General features: G+C 50.6%; 1 pseudogene; it reads right to left on the reverse strand.

The window, feature by feature from the left end:
* Positions 1 to 22326, reverse strand: part of LOC149324290 (uncharacterized) — a 380857-nt pseudogene that overhangs the window by 246261 nt on the left and 112270 nt on the right.

Consider the following 22326-nt stretch of genomic DNA (forward strand, 5'->3'; position numbering starts at 1 on the left):
GGGAAAGTGGATTAAAATATAGTCTGACTCACAGTTTATTATTTTGTTTTGTTTTTGTTGCTCTGCTGATGAAAGTTGAACTCTTAACAAGTTAACTTTTGTACCTGCATATTTTAGTTTACCTTTAAAAGGGTTCAGAACCTGGGAAACTAAAATAGCACCTCACAGAATCATTGGGGAATACTTGCCCATAGGGAATCATTGCAGAATATTTGCCCATAGGGAATCATTGGAGATTACCTGCCCATAGAGCAACATTGGAGAATACTTGCCCATAGGGATACCATACTTGCCCATAGAAAAACATTGGGGAATACTTCCCCATAGGGATGCACTAGGGAAAGCTGCCCATAGAGACACACTGGGGAATATTTACCTATAGGGAAATATAGGGGAACACTTGTCCATAGTGAAACATAGAATACTTGCTGTATGTTTTGCTATGGGCAAGTATGGTTTCATTTTGGGCAAATGCACGACTTGGGTCCAGATGATTTGAGGGACCGTGTCTCCCCATAGGAGCCTGCTGTGAGATCTGCAGGAGAAAGCTTAGTTCGTTTTAACTGTATGTATTTTATGTGATTTTATATGTGATTTATACTTTTAATTATTTTGAATTTTATTGTAATTTTAAAGGTTTTACCTGTGAGCCTCCCTGGGTCCCTACTTGGAGGAAGGTGGGATAGAAATGAAATAAACAAAAATAGTAAATAAATAAATTTGTTGTAGTACTTCCTGCTGCCAACTTCTTCCAGTCAGTGCCAAAGATGCCCCAAGACCTCTCTCTCTCCATTCTGATCCCAGAGGCTAACAGCGCTCTATCTCTCAATTCCTGCATTCCCAGGGAAAGACTGTGATCCAGGCAGAGATGGGGGTTAGGGGCCATCCCAGAGCCCTAGAGTTGGGTGCAGCCCAGAGGCCATCCAGCCTGACCCCCTTTGGCTAAGGACAGTGCTCCCAAGCGATGCCCACCAGCCCCAAGGCTTAAAGACTCGCCGAAGGAGAGCCCCTTCCCCACATAGAATCATAGAGTTGGAAGAGACAGCAAGGGCCATCCAGTCCAACCCCCTGCCATGCAGGAAATCACAATCAAAGCATCCCTGACAGATGGCCATCCAGCCTCTGCTTGAAGACCTCCAAGGAAGGAGACTCCACCACATTCCGGGAGAGTTTGTTCCACTGTCAAACAGCCCTTACTCTCAGGAAGATCCTCCTAATGGTGAGGTGGAATCTGTTTTCCTGGAGCTTGCATCCATTGCTCCGGGTCCTAGTCCCTGGAGCAGCAGAAAACGAGGTTGCTCCCTCCTCAATATGGCCTCCCTTCAAGTATTTAAACAGGGCTATCATATCACCTCTTAACCTTCTCTTCTGCAGGCTAAACATCCCCAGCTCCCTCAGCCGTTCCTCGTAGGACATGGTTTCCAGAACTTTCACCATTTTAGTTGCCCTCCTCTGGACACATGGCTCCAGTTTCTCAATGTCCTTTTTGAATTGTGGCGCCCAGAACTGAATAAAATATTCCAGGTGGGGCCTGACCAGAGCAGAATATAGTGGCACTATTACTTCCCTTGATCTAGACATTATACTTTTATTGATGCAGCCTAGACTGTTGACTCATGTTCCATTTGTGGTCTACTTGGACTCCCAGACCCCTTTCACACGTTGAAGTCTCTGGTTCAGCCAGGTGTCCCCCATAATCCTATATCTATACATTTCATTTTTCCGCCTGAAGTGCAGTGTCTTACATTTCTCCATATTGAATTTCATTTTGTTAGCTGTGGCCCAACTTTCTAGTCTATTCAGGTCATTTTGAATTTTGATCCTGTCCTCGGGTTTTAGCTATTCCTCCTAATTTGGTGTCATCTGCTAATTTGATAAGTATGCCCCCAATTTTGTCCTCCAAGTCACTGATAAAGATGTTGAATAGCATATTGGGCCCAGGACAGAGCCCCACTGGACACCCCACTGGTCACTTCTCTCCAGGATGAAAAGGGACCATTTTTGAGCACCCTTTGGGTTCGGCCAGTCAACCAATTAGAAATCCATGTAACAGTTGCCTTGTCTAGTCCACATTTTACAAGCTTGTTTGCAAGAATGTCATGGGAAACCTTGTCAAAGGCCTTACTGAAATCAAGATATACTATATCCACAGCATTCCCTTCATCTACCAAAATGGTCATTTTATCAAAGAAAGAGATTAGATTTCTCTGGCATGACTTGTTTCTCTGAAACCCATGTTGACTTTTTGTGATGATGGCATTGCCTTCTAGATGTTCAGAGACTCTTTGTTTAATTATCTGCTCTAGAATCTTTCCTGGTATCGATGTCAGACTGACTGGAGGATAATTGTTGGGATCCTTCCCCTTTTTGAAGATGGGGACAACGTTTGCCCTCCTCCGTTCTACTGGGACTTCTCCTGTTCTCCAGGAGTTCTCAAAGATCATTGCCAATGGCTCCGATATTACATTTGCCAGTTCTTTTAATACCCTTGGATGTAGTTCATATGCTCCTGGAGACTTTGGCGGGTTACAAACCCCTGGGTTGCGGCACTCTCCTGCGGCCGCCGCTTGCAGCATCCGGGAGCCGCAGCTGCCACACTGCGGGGCTCCCAGATGCTCTGAAGAAGGAGCACAGAAATCGTACTCCTTCCTGGGCCGCGGAAGTGGCACCGCAAAGCGCAAGACGCGCTTTCGCGGCGTCACTTCCGCCACGACACGTCTGGACGCTATGCGTCCAAGACGTCAAAATGGCGGCTGCCATGTGGAACGGCTGCTGCTATTTTGTGCACGCGGAGCGCATACTAGGGTTGGGGGGTGCTTCCGCACCGCCCCTTCCTAACCCTAGTAGGCGCTCCGTGCGTACTTTCTGGCAGTTTGTAACCCGCCTTAACTTCATTTATATTAACAAGGCATTCCTCTACTATCTCTTTACTTATTCTGTGCTGAAATTCCCCTATTCTGTCCTCTGCTCCATCATCCTCAGGTTGAGTCCCTTTTCCTTTTCTGAGAAGACTGAGGCAAAGAAGGTCTTGAGTAATTCTGCCTTTTCTCTGTCTTCTCTTAGCATTTTGCCATCTTCTCCACGCAGTGGCCCTACCGTTTCCTTCTTCTTACTTTTGCTGCGGACATATCCAAAAAAGCCCTTTTTGTTGTTCTTAACCTCTCTAGCAAGCCTGAGTTCATTCTGCGCTTTAGCTTTTCTGACTTTACCCTACAAATGCCTGCCATTTCTTTGAATTCCTTTTTTGTGATTTCCCCTTTTTTCCATTTCTTATACATCTTCCGTTTCAAACTTCGCTCGGTTGGAAGTTCCTTAGTCATCCATCCTGGTTTCTTGAGACACCTCCCGTTTTTCTTTCTCTCTGGAACTGTTTGAAATTGTGCCTTCAGTATCTCTCTTTTGAGAAACTCCCATCCGTCCTGAACTCCCTTCCCTTTTAGTATTTCTGACCAGGGATCACCCTCAATACTTCTCTAAGTTTACTGAAATCAGCTCTCCTAAAGTCTAGGATGCGTGTCTGACTCTGCCTGGCTTCTCCTCTCCATTGTATAACAAACTCCAGGAGAACATGGTCAATGTAAAGTCGAAGGCTTTCATGGCCGGCATCCATAGTTTTTAGTGGGTTTTTCGGGCTATGTGGCCATGTTCTTGTAGAGTTTCTTTCTGACATTTCCCCAGCATCTGTGGCTGGCATCTTCAGAGAGATCACTCTCTGGAGATCACAGCCACAGATGCTGGAGAAACGTCAGAAAGAAACTCTACTAGACCATGGCCACATAGCCCAAAAACCCCACAAAAAAACTATAGAACATGATCACTTTCACCTAAGGATCCCACCATTTGCCCCCCATTTAACCAGGTCATCCCTGTTGGTTAGGATCAGATCTAAAATAGCTGACCCCCTTTTGCTTCTTCCACCTTTTGGACAATGAAATTGTCTTTGAGGCAAGTGAGGAATTTGCTAGACCTTGAGGATTTGGCTGTGTTTGCCTTCCAGCAAATATCAGGATAGTTGAAGTCACCCATCACTACTGCATCTCTCTTTTCTGAATGTGTGGTCATCCTCTGAGGCAGCCTTCCCTGGAACAGGCTTTCTGGGGGAGTCTCTGGCCAAGTGAAATTCCCCCCACTGACCCTTTGGCCCAGCTCTGGTCAGTCGAGTGCAAAGTGCTGGAAAATGGTCCTAGTGAAATTTGAGATTTATAGATTAAGCCCAGCGGCAGCAGCCTGTGATCCACCAGTATATATATATATATATATATATATGTGTGTGTGTGTGTGTGTGTTTATATATGTGTATATATGAGATTCTGATAAATGAAGAGAATACATTGGTGAAGTAAAAATGAGACTTTGTTGGTGGAGAGCATTCCTGTAGGGTCCAAGAAAGTAAGAACGTAAGCCTAACCTTTATAACTCTTGCCAGAGGCTTCCAGGCTCAGTCTTTGCCAATGGGAAGAGCGAGAGACCTTTGTCAGCAGCCATTTTGACTGGGTGAGTTTTTTCCTGCCAAAGAAAGTAAGTCTTCCATAGTGGAAACCATATGCTGCGGCAGTGAAGCCCTCCCTATAGCTGACCCCTAGGAAGTGCAAGGCCAGCATCCTCAGGGGGAGATGGGGGAGGAGGGCCTTGTGGTGTCCATCTTGGACCAAGGCAGGTAAGGAGAAGGAGACCCCACTTTCAGCCCCACTGATGACTCAGTGGCCAGAGAGGAAACCAAGGCAGCCCCAGGCCCCTTCCTCTGGGCTCTCTAGGGCCAAGCCTTGAGGTGGAGGGAGGCTGGAGACTCCTTTCTCTGGCCTCATATAAGTGGGGGGTAGATGGGGTCCCTTGGGGAAGGAAGGTGGCTCTTTGCTGCCTGAGTCCCAGAAGAGGGAATAGGGCAGTGAGGGTCCCTCTGGTCCAGTCCATTGGGTGAAGAGGGAGGTTCCTTAGGGAGAGACCCCCTTCTCCCTCCTCTCTGTTGATCCCCAGGAAAGAAGGAAGGGGTCCTGGCTGACTCAGGGAGGGGGCGGGGGTCAGGGGGGACATTGGTGCTTCACAGCCATTTGGCCCAGCCCTCCTCCTCTTCCTCCTCAGAGAGAAGGCTGATGGGAATTTTTCTTTCTTGAGATTCCTTAGGAAACTAAGGAAATAGGAGAGATACCTTAATCTTAGCAGCAAAACAAATACAGCAGAATAGTAATAATAATAATGATAGGATTTATTTATATGCTGCCCAATCACTGGGAATCCGGGCGGTTTACAACAGAGGGGATAATAGACGGTTCTCTGCCCTCAGGCTTACAATCTAAAAGACATGAGATAAAAGGAGAAGGGAATGGTGAGGTGGGGAGAGGATCAGGTCCAGCATTCTTCTCTTCCTCTGAGGCCTGGACCAAGGCAGATGGACTGAGAGAGGGCTCTGCTTCGTCAGACTAGCCCTGTTGGAGCTGGGCCAGCCTATTCTCTCCCTCACAGGCCGAAGGGTGACAGTTATGGAAGGAGGGCGCTCTATCTTCAGGCTAGCCCTGGTGGAGCTGGGCCAGCCTATTCTCTCCCTCACAGGCCGAAAGGTGACAGTTATGGAGGGAGGGCGCTCTATCTTCAGGCGAGCCCTGGTGGAGCTGGGCCAGCCTATTCGCTCCCTCACAGGCCGAAAGGTGACAGTTATGGAGGGAGGGCGCTCCATCTTCAGGCTAGCCCTGGTGGAGCTGGGCCAGCCTATTCTCTCCCTCACAGGCCAAAGGGTGACAATTATGGAGGGAGGGCGCTCTATCTTCAGGCTAACCCTGGTGGAGCTGGGCCAGCCTATTCTCTCCCTCACAGGCCGAAGGGTGACAGTTATGGAGGGAGGGCGCTCTATCTTCAGGCTAGCCCTGGTGGAGCTGGGCCAGCCCATTCACTCCTTCACAGACTGAAGGGTGACGGTTATGGAGGGAGGGCACTCTATCTTCAAGCTAGCCCTGGTAGAGCTAGGCCAGCCTATTCTCTCCCTCACAGACTGAAGGGTGATGGTTATGGAGGGAGTGCGCTCTATCTCCAGGCTAGCCCTGGTGGAGCTGGGCCAGCCTATTCACTCCTTCACAGCCTGAAGGGTGACAGTTATAGAGGGAGGGTGCTCTATCTTCAGGCTAGCCCTGATGGAGCTGGGCCAGCCTATTCTCTCCCTCACAGGCCGAAGGGTGACAGTTATGGAGGGAGGGTGCTCTCTCTTCAGGCTAGCCCTGGTGGAGCTGGGCCAGCCTATTTTCTCCCTCACAGCCCAAAGGGTGACAGTTATGGAAGGAGGGCGCTCTATCTTCAGGCTAGCCCTGGTGGAGCTGGGCCAGCCTATTCTCTCCCTCACAGGCCAAAGGATGACAGTTATGGAGGGAGGGCGTTCTATCTTCAGGTTAGCCCTGGTGGAGCTGGGCCAGCCTATTCACTCCTTCACAGACTGAAGGGTGATGGTTATTGAGGGAGGGCGCTCTATCTTCAGGCTAGCCCTGGTGGAGCTGGGCCAGCCTATTTTCTCCCTCACAGGCCAAAGGGTGACAGTTATGGAAGGAGGGTGCTCTATCTTCAGGCTAGCCCTGGTGGAGCAGGGCCAGCCTATTCTCTCCCTCACAGGCCGAAGGGTGACAGTTATGGAGGGAGGGTGCTCTATCTTCAGGCTAGCCCTGATGGAGCTGGGCCAGCCTATTCTCTCCCTCACAGGCCGAAGGGTGACAGTTATGGAAGGAGGGCGCTCTATCTTCAGGCTAGCCCTGGTGGAGCTGGGCCAGCCTATTCTCTCCCTCACAGGCCAAAGGATGACAGTTATGGAGGGAGGGCGTTCTATCTTCAGGCTAGCCCTGGTGGAGCTGGGCCAGCCTATTCACTCCTTCACAGACTGAAGGGTGATGGTTATGGAGGGAGGGCGCTCTATCTTCAGGCTAGCCCTGGTGGAGCTGGGCCAGCCTATTCTCTCCCTCACAGGCCGAAGGGTGACAGTTATGGAGGGAGGGCGCTCCATCTTCAGGCTAACCCTGGTGGAGCTGGGCCAGCCTATTCTCTCCCTCACAGGCCGAAGGGTGACAGTTATGGAGGGAGGGCGTTCTATCTTCAGGCTAGCCCTGGTGGAGCTGGGCCAGCCTATTCTCTCCCTCACAGGCCGAAGGGTGACAGTTATGGAGGGAGGGCGCTCCATCTTCAGGCTAACCCTGGTGGAGCTGGGCCAGCCTATTCTCTCACTCACAGGAAGGGTGACAGTTATGGAGGGAGGGTGCTCTCTCTTCAGGCTAGCCCTGGTTTAGCTGGGCCAGCCTATTTTCTCCCTCACAGGCCAAAGGGTGACAGTTATGGAAGGAGGGTGCTCTATCTTCAGGCTAGCCCTGGTGGAGCAGGGCCAGCCTATTCTCTCCCTCACAGGCCGAAGGGTGACAGTTATGGAGGGAGGGTGCTCTATCTTCAGGCTAGCCCTGATGGAGCTGGGCCAGCCTATTCTCTCCCTCACAGGCCGAAGGGTGACAGTTATGGAAGGAGGGCGCTCTATCTTCAGGCTAGCCCTGGTGGAGGTGGGCCAGCCTATTCTCTCCCTCACAGGCCAAAGGATGACAGTTATAGAGGGAGGGCGTTCTATCTTCAGGCTAGCCCTGGTGGAGCTGGACCAGCCTATTCACTCCTTCACAGACTGAAGTGTGATGGTTATGGAGGGAGGGCGCTCTATCTTCAGGCTAGCCCTGGTGGAGCTGGGCCAGCCTATTCTCTCCCTCACAGGCCGAAGGGTGACAGTTATGGAGGGAGGGCACTCCATCTTCAGGCTAGCCCTGGTGGAGCTGGGCCAGCCTATTCTCTCCCTCACAGGCCGAAAGGTGACGGTTATGGAGGGAGGGCGCTCCATCTTCAGGCTAGCCCTGGTGGAGCTGGGCCAGCCTATTCTCTCCCTCACAGGCCGAAGGGTGACAATTATGGAGGGAGGGCGCTCTATCTTCAGGCTAACCCTGGTGGAGCTGGGCCAGCCTATTCTCTCCCTCACAGGCCGAAGGGTGACAGTTATGGAGGGAGGGCGCTCTATCTTCAGGCTAGCCCTGGTGGAGCTGGGCCAGCCCATTCACTCCTTCACAGACTGAAGGGTGACGGTTATGGAGGGAGGGCACTCTATCTTCAAGCTAGCCCTGGTAGAGCTAGGCCAGCCTATTCTCTCCCTCACAGACTGAAGGGTGATGGTTATGGAGGGAGTGCGCTCTATCTCCAGGCTAGCCCTGGTGGAGCTGGGCCAGCCTGTTCACTCCTTCACAGCCTGAAGGGTGACAGTTATGGAGGGAGGGTGCTCTATCTTCAGGCTAGCCCTGGTGGAGCTGGGCCAGCCTATTCTCTCCCTCACAGGCCGAAGGGTGACAGTTATGGAGGGAGGGCACTCTATCTTCAGGCTAGCCCTGGTGGAGCTGGGCTAGCCTATTCTCTCCCTCACAGGCCGAAGGGTGACAGTTATGGAGGGAGGGCGCTCTATCTTCAGGCTAGCCCTGGAGGAGCTGGGCCAGCCTATTCTCTCCCTCACAGGCCTAAAGGTGACAGTTATGGAGGGAGGGCGCTCTATCTTCAGGCTAGCCCTGGTGGAGCTGGGCCAGCCTATTCTCTCCCTCACAGGCCGAAAGGTGACAGTTATGGAGGGAGGGCGCTCTATCTTCAGGCTAGCCCTGGTGGAGCTGGGCCAGCCTATTCTCTCCCTCACAGGCCTAAAGGTGACAGTTATGGAGGGAGGGCGCTCTATCTTCAGGCTAGCCCTGGTGGAGCTGGGCCAGCCTATTCTCTCCCTCACAGGCCGAAGGGTGACAGTTATGGAGGGAGGGCACTCTATCTTCAGGCTAGCCCTGATGGAGCTGGGCCAGCCTATTCTCTCCCTCACAGGCCTAAAGGTGACAGTTATGGAGGGAGGGCGCTCTATCTTCAGGCTAGCCCTGGTGGAGCTGGGCCAGCCTATTCTCTCCCTCACAGGCCGAAAGGTGACAGTTATGGAGGGAGGGCACTCTATCTTCAGGTGTAAGACCCAGCAACCTCCACCAGAAATCCACAACAGCAACTTGCTTCAAAGCAGTGAAGTTTTATTGGAAATACAGGTAGATGTGACTAGACAAACTTTTCAGCAGAATCTGGCAAGCCAAGCCTCAAGCACTAAGTTAAAACAGCTACTCCTCCCCACCTTTTCCCCCCCTGTGAACCCTTTCCCCCCTCCTTCCAGGACTGAGAAGCCTGAGAAGCAAACACTGTGGCCTTGAAGACGCTTACAGATGTCTCGGCCTTATCACATTCCATTCCATAGCAGCAATCATTCCCAAGCACCAGCCAGCACTACAACTCCCCATCCCCCCCACTACAAGCAGGCAGAACTACAATTCTAAAGCAATTGCTAAGCAAGATGATCAATGACTATAGGAACTATAGGAACTGTAAATCTTGATTTGTAATTAGCTTTGGAGTTCTGACATCAGGCTAGCCCTGGTGGAGCTGGGCCAGCCTATTCTCTCCCTCACAGGCCGAAGGGTGACAGTTATGGAGGGAGGGCGTTCTATCTTCAGGCTAGCCCTGGTGGAGCTCGGCCAGCCTATTCACTCCTTCACAGCCTGAAGGGTGACAGTTATGGAGGGAGGGCGCTCTATCTTCAGGCTAGCCCTGGTGGAGCTCGGCCAGCCTATTCTCTCCCTCACAGGCCAAAGGGTGACAGTTATGGAGGGAGGGCGCTCCATCTTCAGGCTAGCCCTGGTGGAGCTCGGCCAGCCTATTCTCTCCCTCACAGGCCGAAGGATGACAGTTATGGAGGAAGGAGCCTCTATCTTCAGGCTAGCGTTGATGGAGCTGGGCCAGCCTATTCTCTCCCTCACAGGGTGACAGTTATGGAGGGAGGGTGCTCTATCTTCAGGCTAGCCCTGGTGGAGCTGGGCCAGCCTATTCACTCCTTCACAGACTGAAGGGTGATGGTTATGGAGGGAGGGCGCTCTATCTTCCAGGTTCCCCTGGCATTTGATTCCTCCTCCTCTTCCCCAAAGACAGCCCCCTCCTCCTTTTCCTGCTACTGACCCTGAAGGGAATCACTGGGAGGAAGGGAATCTTAGCATCATAGAGTTGGAAGAGACCCAAGAAGGGCCCTGATTCAGCTCAACCCCATTTTTCTGCCATGCAGGAACTCTCAATCAAAGCACCCCCAATGACAGGTGGCCATCCAGCCTCTGCTTAAAGACCTCCAAAGAAGGAGACTCCAAAGCAGCATATTCCACTATCAAACAGCCCTTACTCTCAGGCGGTTCCTCCTAATATTGGGGTGGAATCTCTTTTCTTGTGGCTTGCATCCATTGCTCCATTGGGTCCTGTTCTCTGGAGCAGCAGCAAACAAGCTTGCTCCATCTTAAATATGACATCCAAATATTTAAACAGGGCTATGATATTCCAGCTTAACTGTTTCTTTCCCAGGCTAAACATACCCAGCTTCCCAAGTCCCCCTCTCTCTCTTATTCTGTCTCTCTCTCTCTCTCTCTCTCTGTGTATATATATAATGTATACAATGTGTGTGTCTGCTTCTCTTGTTTTTATGAGCAATAATGAAGAGCAGGATTGAGGAAGGAAGAGAGGAAGAGAGGGAGGGGGAGAGAAGTGTGTGTATATAGATTACTTTTGAATATATGTGTCTGTGTCTCATTTAAATCAATGGCAGAGCCAGATGGCAGCCATCATTTCACAAAAGGGCAAAGCCAAGGGTTGCTAGATGGAATTAGTACTACTTTTGGCTATTTTGAATATATGTCTCTCTGTGTGTGTTTGTATTATGTATACATATCTATAGTATTTGGTACGCACACACAGCTGCTTGTGTCCCAATGCCAGGGGACCCAGGGAGGCTTACACAATCCAAAATAGCAATTTGATTGTAAAAGTGAAGAGTGCAAATGTAAAGGGATTATTGGTTATTTTAAAACCAGAATTTGAACCCGAAATCAGCAGGAAGACCAGGAGCTCGGCTGGAAAGGAAACATCTTGCCCCAGAAGGAAATACATCTAGATTTCTGGGGCCACGATTCTAAAATGAACCAGGTTTTTAATAGTATTTTGAACAAAGGAAACTACAAATTCCCATTTTCATCGGTTACATCGAATTAAACATTTACACCGTTACATTCCTTGGATGTCCTAACATACGTCTCTGTCCCAGATGGGTTAACCATCCATCCATCTTTTATCTAGATAGGTTTTGTTTCACTGCCCTCAAACGGTTTACGTGGTGCTTCCTTTTATTTGGGTTAAAACCTTAAGTTAGGAGCCATTTCCAAATTGTTTTCCATTCCAAAAGAGAAACCTTTGACATGACCTGGAATAACAACAACCCTTTGCTCTCACTATTTCAGCGCTATATATTTGTTTTACTTCTGAGCATAGTATAATTCTGAATTGTGACCATTCTGCCCCATTTATGTGTGTGGACCCTATGGGCCTCTCAGCCTAGCTATTATAATGATAATAACAATAGTTCCCAGGTTGACATTGGAGGGGGGTCTCTCTCTCTTTCCCCCAAAAGGGGCTTTGGGGGTCCCTCCTTTTCCTCCTCTTGGCTTCCCAGGACCCTAGCCCCCTCCTCCTCCCCTAAACCCAGATCCCCAAAGAGGGTCCCCATATTCCTTAAGGCCAAAGAGGGGGGTCCTAGTCAGTCCCAATATCCCCCCCCCCCAAACTGAGGCCTTTGGATCTCCCTCTTCTGCCCCTCCTCTTTCCAGGAGAGAAAGAGGGGGCTCTGGAAGATGAATTTGGGGAGGAGGAGAGGGGCTGTTCTGCTGCCTCTGGATTAAAGCCCTTGGTTGGAACTATTTGGGAAGAAGGCTCCAACTTTCCTGGGGAACACTGAGGGAATGCGCATGCTCAGAGAGGCAAACATCCTCCTTCCTGGCAGACTGAGGGCGGCAGCGGCTTCAGTGACTGAAGCTGAGCATGCGCAAAGGCGGACATCTTTCTTTCTGGCAGGCAGTGAGGGCAGCAGCGGCTTCAGTGACTGAGACTGAGCATGCGCAGTGTTCCCGAGGGCTATCCTCCATCTTTTTCTCTGGTGTTTGGCCTTTGAGGGGATCCCTGAGGAGAGGAGGAGAAGGGAAGGACTTTGCTGGGGCTCCCAGGCCCTGGGCCTCCTCTCCTCTGCTCGCCTTCCTTCCTTCCTTCCTTCCTTCCTTCCCCTGAAGAGACTCTGAGGCTGAAATGATGGAGGGCAAGGTAAGGAGCTGGACTAAGGAGGGAAAGGGAGGGAAGGCTCTGCTCCGCTTTGGGAATAGAGAGGAGTGTGTGGATCTCTATAGGAGGCAAAGGAGGGAAGGGTGCCCTGTGTCCAGTATAGCCCCATCTCTCTCTCTCTCTCTCTCTCTCTATATATATATATATATGCCTTTGTGTCTCTATGGGGTAAATAAATATAATAATAACAATAGTAGTAGTAGTAGTAGTAATGGAGGGGAGGACTGAGGAGAGACGAAGAGAGGGAGGGGTGTGTTTCTCCTTGAAAACAATGGCAGTCAGTCATTTTAATATCAATTTAATATAATAAGCTTATTTTTATATTATTTTCATTTTCATTTTATTATTTTTGTAATGTATTATTATTTTATTTTATTATTTTAATTAAATTATTAATTGTATGATATGATATGATGATGAAATATAATAATATAATATAATAAACTAGATGGGACTTGTACTACTTTTGAATATTGTGGTTATATATGAGTTTATGTGTCTCTCATTTAAAACAATGGCAGAGTTGTTAATTTTATTTGTTATATTATCTTTAATTTTATTGTTTTTGTAATTTATTTATTAAATGTTTCTGTCTCACATTACATTAATCTAATAATAACGATAATAATAATAATAATAATAATAATAATAATAATAATAATAATAATAATAATAATATATCCATACAACCTAATAAGGCTACGGAGGAGGCTCAGCGCCACTTCTTGGCCCAGATTGCCTCCGGAGCGAGGGAGGCGCCATTGAAGAGCCGGGGGCTGGGAGTATGGAGGGCCTTCTCGCCCACCGCTGCCAGCCCTACTGCCAGAGTGGGCTGCAGCCTTCCTGGCCCAGGAGCTCCCTCCCGCACCTGCTCCGCACCCACCATCCTGGGGTAGGGGAGCCAAAGAGGCTGCTTGGAGCCCCATCTCCTGGGCCTGGGACGTCAGCACCCCATCTTCCGACCTTCTCTCTTGCTCTGTGACCACAAGACCCTCAGGGGCACTGGGCTCCTTTGCTGGCGCCCCCAGATCCCTCTTCATCAAGCACCGCTCCGACTATGGCACCGGTGATCTCTCTCTGCCCATCCTGGCCGGTGGGGGCCACCATCTTGGCCACGTGGATGGTGGCTGCCATCTTGAGTGTGGCACTGGTGGCTGCCATCTTGGGTGTCCTCATTTTACCGGAGCCCTTATCTTCAGCAACATAAATAGGAGGGGGATGCCACCATTGCCCCCCAGAGAAGGCCTGGGGCTGGGGCTGCCCCGAGGGAGCCCAACTTCCAGTGCCCACAATCACAGGTGGCACCCATGCAGCTCATGGAAACCCCACCACAGCGGGACAAGCCCAAAAGGAGCTCAGGCCACCGCCAACGCCTCCAGCTCCAACCCAGGTCAGGCAAAGGGGGCTCCGATGGGGGAGGAGGCAAGAAGTACACAGCCCACAAGAGACAAAGGCAGGGGGAGGCAACCTTTTTGAGCCGGGGCCGGGTTGCTGTCCCTCAGACAACTGGGGGGCCGAAGCCGGGGGTGGAGCTTCCACCCTCCGAGGGCGGAGCTGTACACGGGGGTGGAGCTTCCACCCTCTGGGGCGGAGCTGCATGCCAGGGCGGAGCTTCCACTATCTGGAGGCAGGGCCACATGTCAGGGGTGGAGTTTCCACCCTCCGGGGGCGGAGCCGCATAATAATAACAATATTTGCAAGAAGCGACTAGGCAAGGCCACAAAACAGCAAAAAATGCATGCCACTGTCTGAACCCAGAAATGTGCAAGCAAGTCCATGTGGGGGGATCTTGCAAAGACAATACCAAGGGATAACAACAATAATAATAGCAGTATTTGCAAGGATGGAAGCTACTAGGCAAGGCCACAAAACAGCAAAAAATGCATGCCACTGTCTCAAAACACAAAGGCACAGGTAGTATAACCCCCCTCCCCCAATGAACAAACCTCTCACCTGGCTCAGTGGCTGTGGATCTCTCTCTCTCTTCCCTCTCTTTCTCTCCCTTCCTCCCTCCCTCTCACTCCCACCCTCCCACCCTTTCTCTCTCTCCCTCTCTCCTCATAGAGTTGGAAGAGACCACTAGGGCCATCCAGTCCAACCCCCTGCCATGCAGGAAATCAGAATCAAAGCATCCCCAAAGGAGCATTGGGGGGGGGGGTTGCAAAGATAGTAAGGGAGTCACAAAGCATAGGAGAAACATAGAATCATAGAGTTGGAAGAGACCCCAAGGGCCATCCAGTCCAACCCCCTGCCATGCAGGAAATCAGAATCAAAGCATGCCCAAAGGAGCATTGGGGGGGGGGTTGCAAAGATAGTAAGGGAGTCACAAAGCATAGGAGAAACATAGAATCATAGAGTTGGAAGAGACCCCAAGGGCCATCCAGTCCAACCCCCTGCCATGCAGGAAATCAGAATCAAAGCATGCCCAAAGGAGCATTTGGGGGGGGGGGGTTGCAAAGATAGTAAGGGAGTCACAAAGCATAGGAGAAACATAGAATCATAGAGTTGGAAGAGACCCCAAGGGCCATCCAGTCCAACCCCCTGCCATGCAGGAAATCAGAATCAAAGCATGCCCAAAGGAGCATTGGGGGGGGGGTTGCAAAGATAGTAAGGGAGTCACAAAGCATAGGAGAAACATAGAATCATAGAGTTGGAAGAGACCCCAAGGGCCATCCAGTCCAACCCCCTGCCATGCAGGAAATCAGAATCAAAGCATGCCCAAAGGAGCATTGGGGGGGGGGGTTGCAAAGATAGTAAGGGAGTCACAAAGCATAGGAGAAACATAGAATCATAGAGTTGGAAGAGACCCCAAGGGCCATCCAGTCCAACCCCCTGCCATGCAGGAAATCAGAATCAAAGCATGCCCAAAGGAGCATTGGGGGGGGGGTTGCAAAGATAGTAAGGGAGTCACAAAGCATAGGAGAAACATAGAATCATAGAGTTGGAAGAGACCCCAAGGGCCATCCAGTCCAACCCCCTGCCATGCAGGAAATCAGAATCAAAGCATGCCCAAAGGAGCATGGGGGGGGGGGTTTGCAAACATAGAAAGGGAGTCACAAAGCATAGGAGAAACATAGAATCATAGAGTTGGAAGACCCCAAGGGCCATCCAGTCCAACCCCCTGCCATGCAGGAAATCAGAATCAAAGCATGCCCAAAGGAGCATTGGGGGGGGGGGGTTGCAAAGATAGTAAGGGAGTCACAAAGCATAGGAGAAACATAGAATCATAGAGTTGGAAGAGACCCCAAGGGCCATCCAGTCCAACCCCCTGCCATGCAGGAAATCAGAATCAAAGCATGCCCAAAGGAGCATTGGGGGGGGGGGGGTTGCAAAGATAGTAAGGGAGTCACAAAGCATAGGAGAAACATAGAATCATAGAGTTGGAAGAGACCCCAAGGGCCATCCAGTCCAACCCCCTGCCATGCAGGAAATCAGAATCAAAGCATGCCCAAAGGAGCATTTGGGGGGGGGGGTTGCAAAGATAGTAAGGGAGTCACAAAGCATAGGAGAAACATAGAATCATAGAGTTGGAAGAGACCCCAAGGGCCATCCAGTCCAACCCCCTGCCATGCAGGAAATCAGAATCAAAGCATGCCCAAAGGAGCATTGGGGGGGGGGGGTTGCAAAGATAGTAAGGGAGTCACAAAGCATAGGAGAAACATAGAATCATAGAGTTGGAAGAGACCCCAAGGGCCATCCAGTCCAACCCCCTGCCATGCAGGAAATCAGAATCAAAGCATGCCCAAAGGAGCATTGGGGGGGGGGGTTGCAAAGATAGTAAGGGAGTCACAAAGCATAGGAGAAACATAGAATCATAGAGTTGGAAGAGACCCCAAGGGCCATCCAGTCCAACCCCCTGCCATGCAGGAAATCAGAATCAAAGCATGCCCAAAGGAGCATTGGGGGGGGGGGGTTGCAAAGATAGTAAGGGAGTCACAAAGCATAGGAGAAACATAGAATCATAGAGTTGGAAGAGACCCCAAGGGCCATCCAGTCCAACCCCCTGCCATGCAGGAAATCAGAATCAAAGCATGCCCAAAGGAGCATTGGGGGGGGGGGGTTGCAAAGATAGTAAGGGAGTCACAAAGCATAGGAGAAACATAGAATCATAGAGTTGGAAGAGACCCCAAGGGCCATCCAGTCCAACCCCCTGCCATGCAGGAAATCAGAATCAAAGCATGCCCAAAGGAGCATTGGGGGTGGGGTTGCAAAGATAGTAAGGGAGTCACAAAGCATAGGAGAAACATAGAATCATAGAGTTGGAAGAGACCCCAAGGGCCATCCAGTCCAACCCCCTGCCATGCAGGAAATCAGAATCAAAGCATGCCCAAAGGAGCATTGGGGGGTGGGGTTGCAAAGATAGTAAGGGAGTCACAAAGCATAGGAGAAACATAGAATCATAGAGTTGGAAGAGACCCCAAGGGCCATCCAGTCCAACCCCCTGCCATGCAGGAAATCAGAATCAAAGCATCCCCAAAGCAGCATGGGGGGGGTTTGCAAAGATACCAAGGGAGAGTAAATCACAGTCACCAAGCAGAGGAAAATACATGCACCAACCAACCTCTTCAGTGGCTCGCTCCGGCTGGCTGGCTCTCTTACTTTCACTTTCCTTTTCTCTGCCGCCTCCTCCTTTCCCTCCCCTCCACACTCTTTTATTCATAGAGGGAGGCGGAGAGAGGAGGGCAGAGCTAGGAAAACGGAGCCAGGAGGGCGAAGGGCAGAGAGAGAAGGGAGGAGGGCGGAGCCCATTCGGAGGGCTGGCGCGGCCCTGCAGCCCTGGAACAGGGCTGCAGCAAGCGCCCCGGGCCTCCTAGAGGGGCACCGCCATTTTAAAAAACAAAATGGCGGCCGGAGTGGCGCCAATCGGCGGCGCAATCGACGGCAGGGGCGAGCGCGGGCCAGTCCTAGAGGCTTCACGGGCCGGATGCGGCCCGCGGGCCGCACGTTGCCGATGCCTGGACAAAGGCATTCCTCTACCCACTCCTCTGACCAAGAGGATGGGGAGATGGACTGTCCAGATGATGCCGGCTCAAACTCAGATGAGGGGAAGGTATTGGAGGATTACAGGACAAGAGCAGACTGCGATGGCTCTCAGTCCTTCGTGTGCCTCTTCAAGATGGAGGACTTCTCAATGTTTCTAAGGAAGAGCACTGGGGATGGAGCTGACCACAAACAAAGCCCCCCCCCAGGATTCAGACCTTCCTCAACTGGGAGAGGACCTGAACCTAACACCCCCACCATTTACCCGGGAGAGCCCCTGCCCAGTTAAACTTATGCAGGTTATCATTAAGGAGTGGAGCAAGCAGGCCATGCCACGGTGTGGTCAAGAAACTGTACAACTTTCCTCTCCCGGTCATGGACAAATTTCAGGCCCACTTGGTGGATGCTCCAATATCTGCCCAGGTCTCTTCGGTGGTTTTTGCAAGGAGGGTGCATATTCCCTCAAGATTGTACAGGATGGAGAAGCTGAGCAAACAACGCCATTTCTGTAGCCCTTCTATGGGCAAGAGACCTTCTGGAGGAGCATCCAACTTTCCAGACTAGATTCTGCCAGTCTCTGAACAAATTGAGCAAGGCTGTCGCTTATGTTGCGTATGGGAACTTAGACATGGTTCAACAGTGTGCCAGGGATTAGGCTGCGACCGTAGCTGTCCGCTGCCAGCTGTGGCAAAAAAATGGGAATGTGGATATGAAGTCAAAGCAAAACCTGGCCTCCACCCCATATTTGGGCTCCAAATTGTTTGGGGAGTCTCTCAACCCTATTTTGGTAGAGGACAAGGACAAGAAGAAAGCCCTGCCTACCACCAAGAAAGGGGATGACTGGAAACACTCCAAACCAAGACGTCACTCCTTTCGATTGACCAAGCATTCCTCTTCTTCAGGTTCTCCCTCCTTCCAATTGAAGGACGCTAGGTCATCCAAACAACATTGGGAGGACTTCAAGGCTCACCCAAAGCAGAGACAAGGATTCCTGTCCAAAATCTCCTTGACAGCATCCTCTGGAAGGGGCCAGTGAAAGAAAGACCCAGGCCTGATGGGGCAGCCCCAGTAGGAGGCAAGCTTCAGAGATTTGTCCATGTATGGGAGAATTCAACCTCAGACTAATGCGCGCTACAAACCCTTCGCCAGATTTTTTTTGTAGGCCTCGCGGCAAATTCTTCCCCTCTCCCAGATCAAAGGAACCTGAGAAACGCCTCCTTCTGGAAGCCATAGACCAACTTTTTAAAATGGATGCAATAGAACTGGTGCCCACATCCCAGAGACGAGGGGATGCTAATCCCCAAGAAGAACAGATTGTGTAGGGCAATTCTCGACCTCAGGGGAGTCAACAAGTCTGTAAAAAACAAGGAATTCCACATGGAAGCTTTGCAGTCCATCCTAATGGCCATTCAGCCCAGGGACTTCTTGGCATCTCGACCTGCAAAATGCTTATTTGCATGTTCCCATTCACAGAGACTACCACAGATTTCTGAGATTTGCTTATTGTGGCCAGCATTTTCAGTACAAAGCCCTTCCATTTGGTCTTTCTTCGTCACCCAGAGTAATAATAATAATAATAATAATAAAGTTTTTATTTATATCCTGCACCTTCCTTCGATCAGGGCGGCTTACAGTATAAAATTTCAAACAACAATACATACAATAAAATCCAAAATACATCACATATAAACAATAATAAAAAATACAGGCAAAAAAGCCCCAAAGCCCTTCCTCTTGGCCACGAAAGAGGAGGGAGGCCCACAGGATTTTTAATCGGGGAATGCCTGTTGGAACAGGAAGGTCTTCAAATCCTTCCTGAATTGGGCCAGGGTGGTAGTCGAGCGGAGCTCAGTGGGCAGCGTATTCCAAAGGGCTGGGGCAGCAGTGGAAAATGTCCTCCTTGTGGTGGAGGACAATCTAGCCCCAGGCACCTTCAGTAGCTGCTGCCCAGATGTCCTGAGGGTGCGAGGTGGAATGTACGGGGAGAGGCGGTCCTTTAGGTAACCTGGACCCAAGCCATTTAGGGCTTTATAGGTAATAACCAACGCCTTATATTGGGCCCGGAAGCGGATAGGCAACCAATGGAGATCTTTCAATACCGGTGTTATATGGCTGGTCCTGGGAGCACCAGTGACCAGCCGGGCTGCCATGTTCTGAACCATTTGCAGCTTCCGAGTTTGATATAAGGGTTGCCCCATGTAGAGTACATTGCAGAAATCCAATCTCGAGGTTACCAGAGCATGTACAACAGTTTCTAGGTCCCTCTGGGCCAGGTATGGGCGCAGCTGGCGAATCAGCCGAAGCTGATAACAGGTGCTCTTGACCGTCGCATTCACCTGAGCAGTCAGGTGAAGCGACGAGTCAAGAAGCACCCCCAGACTGCGCACGGAGTCCTTCACAGGGAGCGTGACCCCGTTCAGGACAGGTGGAACCACCGCCATTCCTGGACCAGGGGAACCTATAACTAGTACCTCCGTTTTCTCTGGATTCAATTTGAGTCGGTTTTCCCTCATCCAGCCCATTACTGACTCCAGGCACGCCACGAGAGGAGAGACCTCATCCCCAGTCACTGCATCAGTCGGAGACATAGAGAAAATGATTTGGGTGTCATCAGCGTACTGATAACCCCGCGCCCCATGTCTCCGGATGATCTCTCCCAGCGGTTTCATGTAAATGTTAAATAGCATGGGAGACAGAATGGCCCCTTGAGGGACCCCGGTTTTAAGGGGCCTCTCGTCGGAGCACACGTCTCCCAGCTGCACCATCTGGGACCTCCCAGAGAGGTAGGACCGGAACCACTGCAGCGCAGTGCCCCCGATTCCCACCTCTGCCAGGCGTCCCAGAAGGATACCATGGTCTATGGTATCGAAAGCCGCTGAGATGTCCAAGAGCACCAACAGGGACACGCTTCCCCTGTCAGTGCCCAGACGGAGATCATCGACCAAGGCGACCATGGCTGTCTCAACCCCGTAGCCCGCCCGGAAGCCAGTTTGAAATGGGTCTAGATAATCCGTTTCATCCAAGACCGCCTGAAGCTGGATTGCAACCGCTCTCTCGATCACCTTTCCCAAAAATGGTAGCAGCGAAACAGGCCGATAATTATTATGAACCAGGGGGTCGAGGGAGGGCTTTTTTAGAATAGGTTTTACTATGGCCAATTTCAGTTGTGATGGAAATTGCCCATCCCTCAAAGATGTATTAACTATCTGGCGTAACAAAGTTGTTACCGCCGATCCCCCCTGGGCCGCTAACCACGAGGGACAGGGATCGAGAGAGCAGGTTGTCTTCCGAACACTTCCGAGGATCTTGTCCACATCCTCGGTACTTACCGACTCAAACCGATCTAGTTTAATAAAGTCCACAGAGGCTCCGGACACCTCTACCTTAGGTTCTGCTAAAATGTCGGCGTTCAGACCTTCGCTTATCCGAGAGGTTTTATCCGCAAAAAAGTCGTTAAATAAGTCACAGCAGGCCTTAGTAGGTTCAAGGATCTGGTTCTGAGCGGGAGGGAGCTGAGTTAGCTCCCTGACCACCCTGAACAACTCTGCCGGACGCGACTCTGAGGACGCAATACGAGCACCATAGAACAAATTCTTTGCTGCTCGTATTGCCTCTCCGTAGTCCTCTAACAGTTGGTCTAGGAGAGCCTTGTCGTCTAAGCAAAGGTGTTTCCGCCAACGGTACTCTAGCCGTCGCAGTGACCGCTTCCTTGCCCGGAGATCTTCTGTATACCAGGGCTTGCATTTGGAAGCGGGCCTGAGAGGGCGCTTAGGAGCGATACTGTATATAGCCCTTGAAAGACCGGTATTCCAGATAGTATTCGCTAAGATCTTGGTGGCTGTAGTAGTGCACTGCAGAGTGTCTCATCTACATATCTTCTGGGCACAGTATAAGGTGTTGTTTATTACCTATAAAGCCCTACATGGTTTGGGCCCAGCTTACCTGATGGAACGCCTCCTCCATACAATCCTTCCCACACTTTCAGGTCCTCTGGGAAGAACCTACTGCAGTTAGTGAGAACTAGACTGAAGACAACTTCCCAGAGGATGTTCTCTGTGCCACTCCAAAAATCTGGATTGATCTGCTGGATGAGATCCACCATATAACATCTCTGGAGCATTCCTTCCCAAACCCATCTCCTCAGAATTTTCACTGTCCATTTGTTCAGCTGTACCCACCAGACTTTGATCTCGATCTATTTTATTAACAATTCCATTGGGAATTGCTATTTAATGGTATTTTAGGGTGGGAGGGAGATCTAATATGTCCTGTTATGCTTTTATCTAGTGATTCATGTTTGATTTCTTTTGTTCTTGTTTGCTGTTACCCACCTCAATCCAATACAGGTAGAGGCAGGATACAAATACATTTTATTATTATTATTATTATTATTATTATTATCTAACCTTATCTGGACGATCTTCTGATTCGTGCCCCATCAAGACAAAGGGGTCATGAGGATGTATCCAGGATCCTCCAGTCCTTGCAGGCTCATGGCTTCCTGATAAACCTAAAAAGAGCTCCACCGTGCCTTCACAGAGGATCCAACATATGGGAGCGATCATCAACAAATCACAAAGTACTCTGTCTACCCCGTCATAATAGAGGCCATCTCTTGGGCGACACAATGGGTAAAATACCATTCCAAGTTCTTGTTCCTGGCACACCTCTAGGGCCCAGTGATCTCAGCAATGGGCACGCTTCCTCTCCAGACTACTGCAGTGGCTCTTTCTTCCCCATCAGGAGGTCATTGCCCAGAAGACCAAGTCATCCATCCTAGTCCCATCCACAGTCTGGAACTCTCTCGGAGGGTGGACCTCGCCTGTGGTCCACAGAAGCAGACCCATATGGATCCCCGGCAGGGTCCAGATAACCACCGATGCCAGCCTGAGAGATTGGGGAGCCTACTGCGGACCTCACCTAGTGCAGGACAGGTGGAGTCCAGAGGAACAGCAACACAGCATCAACTGGTTAGAGCTCAAGGCAGTGAGGTTGGCCCTTCTGGAGTTTGCAGACCACATACAGGGGATGGCAGTCCTAATCAGAACAGACAACCTCACGGCGAAGGCCCACATCAACCAGAAGGGAGGCACCAAGTTCTTTTCTCTCTGGAGACAGAGCACCTACATGGAGCCCTCG

This window comes from Sceloporus occidentalis, unplaced genomic scaffold, assembly GCF_023333645.1.
Source record: "Sceloporus occidentalis isolate IW3139 unplaced genomic scaffold, rSceOcc1.0.p SCAF_1, whole genome shotgun sequence".
NCBI lineage: Eukaryota > Metazoa > Chordata > Lepidosauria > Squamata > Phrynosomatidae > Sceloporus > Sceloporus occidentalis.